The sequence below is a fragment of the Scylla paramamosain genome, chromosome 18, assembly GCF_035594125.1.
Source record: "Scylla paramamosain isolate STU-SP2022 chromosome 18, ASM3559412v1, whole genome shotgun sequence".
Lineage (NCBI taxonomy): Eukaryota > Metazoa > Arthropoda > Malacostraca > Decapoda > Portunidae > Scylla > Scylla paramamosain.
Genome location: NC_087168.1, coordinates 13,977,708 through 13,987,149, shown reverse-complemented (window position 1 = coordinate 13,987,149; position 9,442 = coordinate 13,977,708). Strand labels below are relative to the sequence as shown.

Here is a 9,442-nt window from a genome sequence, read left to right as displayed (position 1 = left end):
TCGTCAGTCAAGCCAGTGTCTACAAGACCGTCTGTGCCTAAGTCAGTCTTGAAAGTGTCTGTCAAGTCTCGGCACAGCCTATTTCAGCCCCTTCACTGTCCACTTCAGCCCCATCACCGCCTGTTTCACCCCCATAATGTCTATTTCACTCCCTTTACTATTTCAGCCTCATGTAAAACTACCATTTGGCTTATTATTCTCCATCAGGCAGGTCTTCAAGTTGCTGACCTCCACTGACCACCGCCAGGGAGATAATACCATCCTCCCTTCACTACTTTCACCAAGCGGTATTTTTTTTTTTTTTTTTTTTGCAGTTTCCAGATTCACACGTGTCGAGTTGTCTGTGTGTGCAGCGAATGTTGAAGCGTGATGGACTCTTTATCAGTGACTTTATGAGCCATTGAAGCGTGTAAACACTCGTGCAGCACTTAATGGCAAAAGCATCAGCGCTCTTTCAACGGCCAACGATATGATGCATGACGAATTTGCCTCGAAAAAAAAAATCCATTCTTTTTTCATCCAAATAACTGTGACAGAAGCTCACTTGCATTATGATACGAGAATAGAGCATGGAGTTATGAATAAAATATTGCGATTATCACTCACGCCTTCAAGACAAAGGAAGTGATCCGGATGACTTTTTTTTTTTTTGTCTTTGGCTTTTCCTTCCAATTTCATGCCCTTAGTATTCTTGAACCGTAAAAAAAAATAATAATAATAAAATTAGATAAATAATAATAATAATAATAATAATAATAATAATAATAATAATAATAATAATAATAATAATATGATAAATAAATAAAAATAAAACACTCACCATTAACACCTGTTGCAATCATTAGAAAGTTTCGGAGGGGAGCACTCCACGACTCTGAAGTTATGTGAAATCTATGCGTATCTTTCTGCGGGAACAACTTTACGTACTAAATGACAGGAAAAATCATAAGTGAAGCGTTTTGTGGCTCCTCGGCGTGGCATTTGATTCTGTTTTGTTGGACGCCTGACAAGTGACGTTGATAAATGCATGATTGAATCGTCAGCATGAGAATGAAAGAAGCAAGAAGTTTGGCTGGGATCATTTATACGTACCAAAAAAAAACAAGAGGGTACCTGTAGCTAAGGCAATGAACAAGAATCCATTGTCAATAAGGGAAGGTGGTGTTGGTAGTCTTGTATGTAATGTCATTTAAATCCATTGGTACAGCGCTATTAATCAATCATCATTCGCAAAGTTCACATAATAGCAATGAATATAACCCTGAACGTAAGAAAACCCCTTAACTACTGAACTTTGTATAATTTGTTGTTGTTGTTTTGTTGTTAAGTATATAAGATGATCATGTTTATTTAGATATTTCTTTTATTCTGTTCCCCTCCCCTCTTTTCAGTTGCCATCTACTTACCCGTTAAGGTTGTACACACACACACACAAACACACACACACACACACACACACACACACACACACACACACACACACACACACACACACACACACACCACAGCATCGCCTCATGGTTGCTGGTGATTTCAACGCCGCGTATATCTTTAGCATCCCATCTGAGTGTCTGGCTTCCGTCATCTCCATTTATTGGCAGGTTTCTTTTTTCATTCTTTATTTTTGACACTGATAATTCTCTACCATCTCTACTTTCGTTTTACTATTTTGTCTCTCTATCTCACCTCTCCCTCCTTTTCCATTTTCCTTCCATCTTTCCTTCTGTTCTTGTTCATCCCTCCCTCCATCACTTACTCATTCCACACACCAGTTTCCTACACTCCTTCCTTTACCGAACCGCACTTCCATCTCTCCCCTACATTCCACTATGCAACTAAACCAAACTATACATTATCATACCTCTTAGTTTTCTCCTTCAATTCTTTTCCCAATGCATACTCATGAAAATTTAAAACGTACCCATCCCTTATTATCCAACGACATCACACTTTCAATATTTTTCCTTTTTCTTCCGTTCCACATGCCAGAAACGCAGCAACACGTTTCCTTTTTCCTTTCAGCACCTTTTCTACTCCCACATCTTCCCTCCTACCCAAACAAAATGTCAGAACAGCTAGTAAGGTACACGACTGGCTTTACCGCACCTCCCTTCCCTCTCTCGGTGCTAAAATACATCCCCACGCACAGGCTTCTCTTTCCTTTTCACACCTTTTCCACTCCCATACCTTCCCTTTTCCCTCTAAACAAAAACCCAGAACCCTTCCCTCCCTCTGCCCTAAAACACGCGAGTTGGAGGTCACAAATCTTCGCTCTTCTATCTCGTGGCTCCCATGAATAACACTCACACTAACCTATCTGACGTTATTGATGTTATATATTACGCACTGCCAATGCATCTCTTTTTACTTTTTTCTCTTTCCTCTCTTTCTATTCCCGATAATGTCCACTGCTATTCTTTTCCCTCCTATCTTAACAGCTCCCATGAATTACACATAGGGAAAGCTACCTAACGTTATGTATACCATTATTTACGTACTGCCAATGCATCGTTCTCTCTCTCTCTCTACTCGATATTGTCAAGTACTAAGAGGAAATAGTGAAAATAACTCGGCTATTGAGATTTAACTTGTAAAATTCAGGGGTGATATTTTGCTGCACTGCGAGTCTAGCATAAGTTAAGTGGGCCCGTGATAGCAGTTTTTCATGGAGCATTTGAGCTTTCATTGTGGGGTGTGTCTGTGAAGTGCGCCCGTTGGTGAAGGATGTGCGTGTTGCGAGGCTGTTTGGGATGAATGGCGGCAATACAATGAGAGTACATGGTTTTATTTATTTTAGGATTCTTTGGTAATTCGTTTTGACATATTCACGAGTTACTGTTATGTTGCTGATGCTGTTATTGTTATTACTATTGTTTTTAGCAGTAGTGGTGGTGGTGGTCATGGTGGTGGTCGTGGTGGTAGTAGTAGTAGTAGTAGTAGTAGCAAAAATAGCAACATTAGCAGTAATATTACTGTCACTATCATCACTATCAACTGTCACTATTACTACAAATTACTACTACTACCACCATCACCACCACCAGTACTCCACCAACCACGTAAAAACACCACGAGAGAAGAAGAGCAAGCGAAGTGTCAAGCTGTTACTACTTACATAAAACCAAGAACCTTGCATAAGAGCGTCGGAGGAAAACCCACAGTGGGGCAACGGGAAGGAAAAACAAAGGTCGTAATTCACGGGCGAACAGTTTGAAGAGACGGGAAGGAGAGGAGAGACCAACACCACCTACAAACACGAGGATGCGGAAGAGTTGTGGTGACAGTGGGGTGGGGACAGGCAGCAGCGGCCATATCGCCAAACTCCATCACCCAAACGAAATTAAGGAAGAAAGACAAATTGGACAGCCGGAAGAGAAACAAACTGGAGAGGCTGTAGAGGGTGGCAGAGGGCTGGATCTGTTGGGATGTGACAAGGGACGAATCCTTTCCTTATATTACGTAGTTCCCTGTAGTAGAACGCGAAACCGCAATAAAATAAATAAATGATAAATAACAATAAAAAATAAAGAAACTAAAGAAAAATTAAATATAAATACATACATACATGTTAATAAAATAATGAAGAAAAAAGAAAAAAGTAATACTTGGTTCATTACTTAATTTGCAGCGTCGCAACAATTTATACTGCACAGGAATGTAAAGTTACAAGGATGTAGTGTAAAACAAATTCTCCTTGAGAGAAATGCAGGTGCGGTTGGTTTTTGGTCTTTCGCGCAATATTCGTACCTTAAAATGACTAACAGGTAGCCTAGTTATCTTGCCCTCGGGTGCTCTTTGAGCGGCAGGAGACATCACCACGCCAACACAACAAGGGTCAAGATACAACACAAGCACTACAAAGAACACAAGCTTACAGACACGAGCAAACAATATATATATATATATATATATATATATATATATATATATATATATATATATATATATATATATATATATATATATATATATATATATATATATGTATACATAATGAGAAGTCACAGGTATGATGGAAATTACTCAGCCGACTAATTGAAACAATATTTATTTCTGGGGAAAATATGACTTTTCTAATCGTGATGTACTCCGTGAAAAGATCAGCAGAGAGAGAGAGAGAGAGAGAGAGAGAGAGAGAGAGAGAGAGAGAGAGAGAGAGAGAGAGAGAGGACGGGACATGGTAGGGAGTAAAGGAGAGATGGTTGTGCGGGAAAGTTTAGGCTACATGTCATCCACTAACTTACCAAAGAATAAGATTAAATTAATAAAAATACATCGTGATATGACAACGCTGTCCTGTTTACAGCTACTGAGGCTTGTTCGAGTACATGAGGCCCGTAAACTAATAATAAAGAGATAACAAGCTATGAGAGGCACCTCTAATTATGTGATCAGTTACGTATGTTTGTTACCAGTAATAGTCACTCCTGGAAATCAAGTAATTTCATCGTCACTTCTTAAGAAAACTAACCTTCTCTAGTTGCGATGATCACATCAGATGCTGGAAGACACAGTCATCACTCTCAAAACATGTCGGTGATTGTGTCTCCCCCTCAATTCCAGTTTTTATAAAGGAAAAGTGAAGAAGATAAAAACAATAGTGTGTACATTTAAGAAAAAAGGAGAAAAGAAGGACAGTAGTAGAAGGAACATCATGAGCTAATTACCTTGCTACTGTTTTGTGTGTAGCCTCCCTCAACACTTCAGTCTGGAATTCCCGTGTCTTGCGGCGTCAGTAATCCCGTGTTGCTTCCTCGTGCACACTTATTCACCAACTCGAACACTTTTCAAAAGCCACACAAAAACACCATTGCACGTAAAGGCACGGCACACAGGTCTTGTAGATAATGCCTCGGCCCCCTCACACCAAGGAACGTAATGAAGGATCTCTGTCTTACACTCACCCATTATCGCGCGCCAACTAACTCTTATTTCTTGGCGCATGATTACGTCACTGTTTCCCCGCGGAGTGATACAGGGGGAGTTGCCACCTCACATTTAATTTTCTTCTCTCATCCCACTCGTCCACACTTAGGCATTCGTGGTATTAATATTGAGGTACACAGTAATTAAGTGTCACGATTTGTTGTTCTGAAGGTCACTACATGATTTAGATATTAATGTTGTGTAGTACCAACGCTCCACCTCCGCCATGCCTACTTCCACCGCCCCTACACACCTTCCCCCCTCCTCCCCCTTCTTCCCTCTCTCCCCCCACCGCCCCTCCACCTTCCTTCCCCTCTCATTCCCTCCCTCGTTCCTTCCACTCCCATCCCTCTTCACCTTCCTTCGCACCTTCCATCGCCCCTCTGGTCCTTCCTTCCCTCTTTCCTTCCACTGCCTCTCCCCTTTACCTATATATCGTTACATACATACATACTTACATTCATACGCACTTCATATAATTAAAAGTTACTGGACTGAAAGCTTCTAGTTCAAGCTTAGTATTACGCACCCCTGACTATCACCCCATGAAAGCCCACTGTTGTTACTTACCAATTATAAACTAGATACACGATTATGGACAAGTTGAAATGCGCGTGGGATTAATTAAACGCAGGCCAGTAATGCGGCGTAATGATGATACGAGGCTCAGGGTCGTCACGCTGCGCTAATACAGGTACCATTAGGCAGCCTGACAGGTATTTAGTCTCACACACACACACACACACACACACACACACTAGATTGCTATAATAATCCTCACACTGCCACTACACTCCTTTCCCTTCACACTTCACGAGACATGACGGCAAAAGGCAGCTTGTGTAAATAGGTAAGAAAGTTGGTTGACCACAAAATTCGAATAAAATTTAACGTGTATAGATTAGTCAAATGAGTGAATTTGGGTGAGAAAACAAAGAATGAGATCCTTATTTCTTTATTTTTCTTACGTTTTCTGTTTTATCCTGTCTTCTCACCACAATAAAACGAATGTAATATTTAAAGGTATGCAGGAAATTCTTAGTCCAGTATTTTGTAAACACACTCATTTAAGAGCAGGGACTGCCACGTGTAGGCCTGATGATGGCTTCTTGCAGCTTCCCTTTTGTTTTTATTTTCTTATGTTTTTAAATCCAGTCAGCTAAGAAGAAGAAAAAAAAAAATACTGGAAGATAATACACACCACAACTAAATGATCAATAGAGTTTATAGCCCCACCAAAAATACAGAATTTATAAAAGTACATACATAAACAACAGTGATAAAACAAATAACTATACCACATAATAAAAAGAGAATAGTAACAAATTATTCAACAGTACCCAACCACTCATCAGGGAACATAATTACTGCAGCTCCTTCACAAGTCCTTCACTCACTGTGTAATGTCCTCGCTGGTTGGGACTCACGTTAGGTGTGTCCTCTTAAATTATGTAGATGAGCTGGCCGTACTCTCTCCTCCCTTGCTGTGTTATTACTGATGCTTTCAATAGATGTCCTTCAATCCTTCACCCTTAATCTTACCCCTTCCTCTCTCCCTTACCCCTTCACCTCTCAGCCTTACCCCCCTCACCTCTTACTCCTACCCCTGCCAGATACTCAGACCAGATAGACAGCCTGTCACTCACCCCTCTAACTGCTCTCTCTCTCTCTCTCTCTCTCTCTCTCTCTCTCTCTCTCTCTCTCTTCCCCAAACGGTGTGGTAAGCCATTCCCCACATCCTGGCCACCGCTAAGTCCCTCTTCTCCCCTCTTCCTCTTCCCTCCTCCCCCTCCTCCTCTCTCTCACTCTCTCCCTAACGAGCACACCAAAGCCAACGAGGTCATCCAGGCAGGGACGCGCATAGCCTCCTCAGAACTTCCCACAAGCACCCTTACACACACACACACACACACACACACACACACACTTCCCTAATCTTCACCCACCGGTCTCATAACTTGGCATAGGGAGAGTGTGTGTGTGTGTGTGTGTGTGTGTGTGTGTGTGTGTGTGTGTGCGTTTATGGGGTTCATCTTTCCCAGAAACACACACACACACACACACACACACACACACACAAGTAAAAATACCCATTCTCCTTTTTCACAAACAACTGCCTTCCTTTTTACGGTCGTTTTAGATCCTCTCGTGCATTCTTTACCCTTCCCTTTCCTTCCTTTCACATTTTTTTTTTCTTCACGATTTTTCCTTTAACCGTTTGACTGCTATTTGCTCCATCTTGCATTAATCACAAGCCACTCTGAGATACTTCCTTTCGTTCTACAGCCACGGTTAAATATCATATAGGCCAGACACTGGAAAGCTTTTTTCATTCCTTTAGGTGTTTGTAAAGGTCTTGTATTTTGCCTGTATTGCTGTGAAGTGTTGGATACAGCAATGAAATGGTTAACCTCCTTTACGTTCCTAGCTCCTTTCCTTTTCCTTCTCTGCCCTTCACATTTATTTTTCCTTCCGTTCCCTTCCATTCATTTCCTTTGCCTTCCTACCTTCTTTCCCTTTCCTTTCCTTCCTTTCCCATCACATTTTTTACCTTTCCCTTCTGTTCCCTTCCTTTCCCTTTCCTTTCTTTTCCTTCTCTTTCCTTCCATTACCTTCCCTTCTCTCCTCTTTCCTTCCCCTTCTTTCTCACCACTTCCCATGCCTTATTTTTACCTCCTTTTCTATTCTATCCTCTCCTTCTTTACTCTCCTCTACATAGTGTCACCCTTCCTCGTCACCCTTCCCTTCCGCAGCAGTCAAGTAAGGGAACAAGGAACCATTAACACAAAGACTGAGTGAAGGATTACATGGCGATGTGTTGTGGAACTTGAAACCGTATCGTCTTGCATTGCTCAGGAAAGGAACCGCATGCAAGTATTCATTAAGATTGCGGGCATTAAGGAGAACCTGCGTCAGAAGTGTGTGTAGGTAGGTACAATAGGAAGGTGCGTGTCAAGTCCGAACATTAACCGAAATTAACCCTTCATCCGTCCTGGAGAAGCATTTTAGTCTGACATTTCCCGATACTGTTTGGGTTAAGTTTGAGGTATTGTTGCTGTTGTTGGCGCGGTTTTGGTTTCTGGGCTTGACGTGCGTAAGTAAGGTGGTGACAGTCTTACGTGTGTGTGTGTGTGTGTGTGTGTGTGTGTGCAGTCGCGTTCATAAGTTGTGTCCTGTTTCGTTGCCATGATGAATCGTAACCAGCTCAGGTCCTTCCTCCCTCCTCTCCTCACGACGCACCGTTGTTCAAATCTTAGAACCTAAGCTGGTTACGATTCATCATGACGACGAAGCAGGACACAACTTATGACCGCGACTGTACCTGAGAGATTTTTGGTTATTGACAGCTATTGTTATTGATAATCAAAACATGTTATAAAAGAGTATATTTATCCTTACATTTTTTTTTTTTCCTTTACGTTACAACAAGGAGCTTCTACCCTGCTGAAAATGTTACCAATGACTTGCTAAGTAGTGGAAAGGTTAAGTGAGGAGGGATTGATTAAACTGGTTTCTCTGATCATACACACACACGCACACACACACATCCTTTCTTGTACCTGTTAGTTCCCTTGTGGCTGAATTCAAAACACCACCGCCATCTACAACACGCACAACACTCCTGAAGGCCGGGCAGGAGCTATACATTACACAACACAACACTACAACTCCCGCCCCGCGACTGACTAATCCAAGGAAGATGGAAATGACACGAGCTTCCTTGGGCTAACCTCACCTGGGGATACGTATAGGGTCAAGGTCAGAATAACCTAACCCAAACTAACCTGACGTGACCTAACTAACATAATCCCACCTCGAGATATAAATACGTGTAGATGCAAGGTCAGAAGTCAATCAACTTGCCGTAGTAACCTATTCTAACCTAACTTAACCTAATCTAACCTAACCTAATCTAATTTAACCTAACCTAACTAGCCTAATCTAACCTAACGTTCCAACCTAACATAACTTAAGGTAACCTAACCTTACCTAATCTAACGTAACATAACCTAACATAATCTAACCTAACTTTACCTAACCTAACCTAAGAATATAAACACGCGAGTCAAGATCTGAAGTCAGTTAACCAGCCACACTGACCACTGCGTTTAGCCTTTTCCCATAATCTCAAGCCCAAAATCAAACACATTTCCTCACCGCGCAGAGAATTGTAGCACTTATTCAGAAGCTCCTACAGTTGAATATTCATTGCAGACTATAAGTGGAAGAGCAAAGCAACACTTGTCAATCTGATCCCAAGGCCTTTGATCACTTGACAGTCTACTTACCATTCCTGACAAGTGATAGATGGCCACCAGATCAGAGGACGCGAGGGAAGGCAGATTATTCTTCTAATTCTATTCTTGGCACTGGTTTCCATCTGGCCTTTACGTCAGCGCTACATAATGGACTTTATTCTGAAACATTTCTGCGCAGCACCTCCACTACTTTCAAAAGGCTCTAGTTAAAGGTACAAAGGTTTTTAAGGGTTTTTTTACGCTTCTAGTGATAGATG

At 41.5% G+C, this 9,442-nt stretch overlaps 1 protein-coding gene and 1 long non-coding RNA gene across 2 annotated transcripts in view; one reads left to right on the top strand and one right to left on the bottom strand.

The window, feature by feature from the left end:
- The window catches only part of LOC135109134 (uncharacterized), a 110,841-nt gene extending 105,699 nt beyond the window's left edge, over positions 1 to 5,142 (bottom strand). Inside the window, exon 1 of the long non-coding RNA XR_010272588.1 lies at positions 4,668 to 5,142. This is a non-coding gene — a long non-coding RNA (uncharacterized LOC135109134). The remainder of the gene's footprint in view (positions 1 to 4,667) is intronic.
- LOC135109133 (uncharacterized) overlaps positions 1 to 9,442 on the top strand; it is a 130,400-nt gene that overhangs the window by 29,321 nt on the left and 91,637 nt on the right. The window lies entirely within an intron of this gene.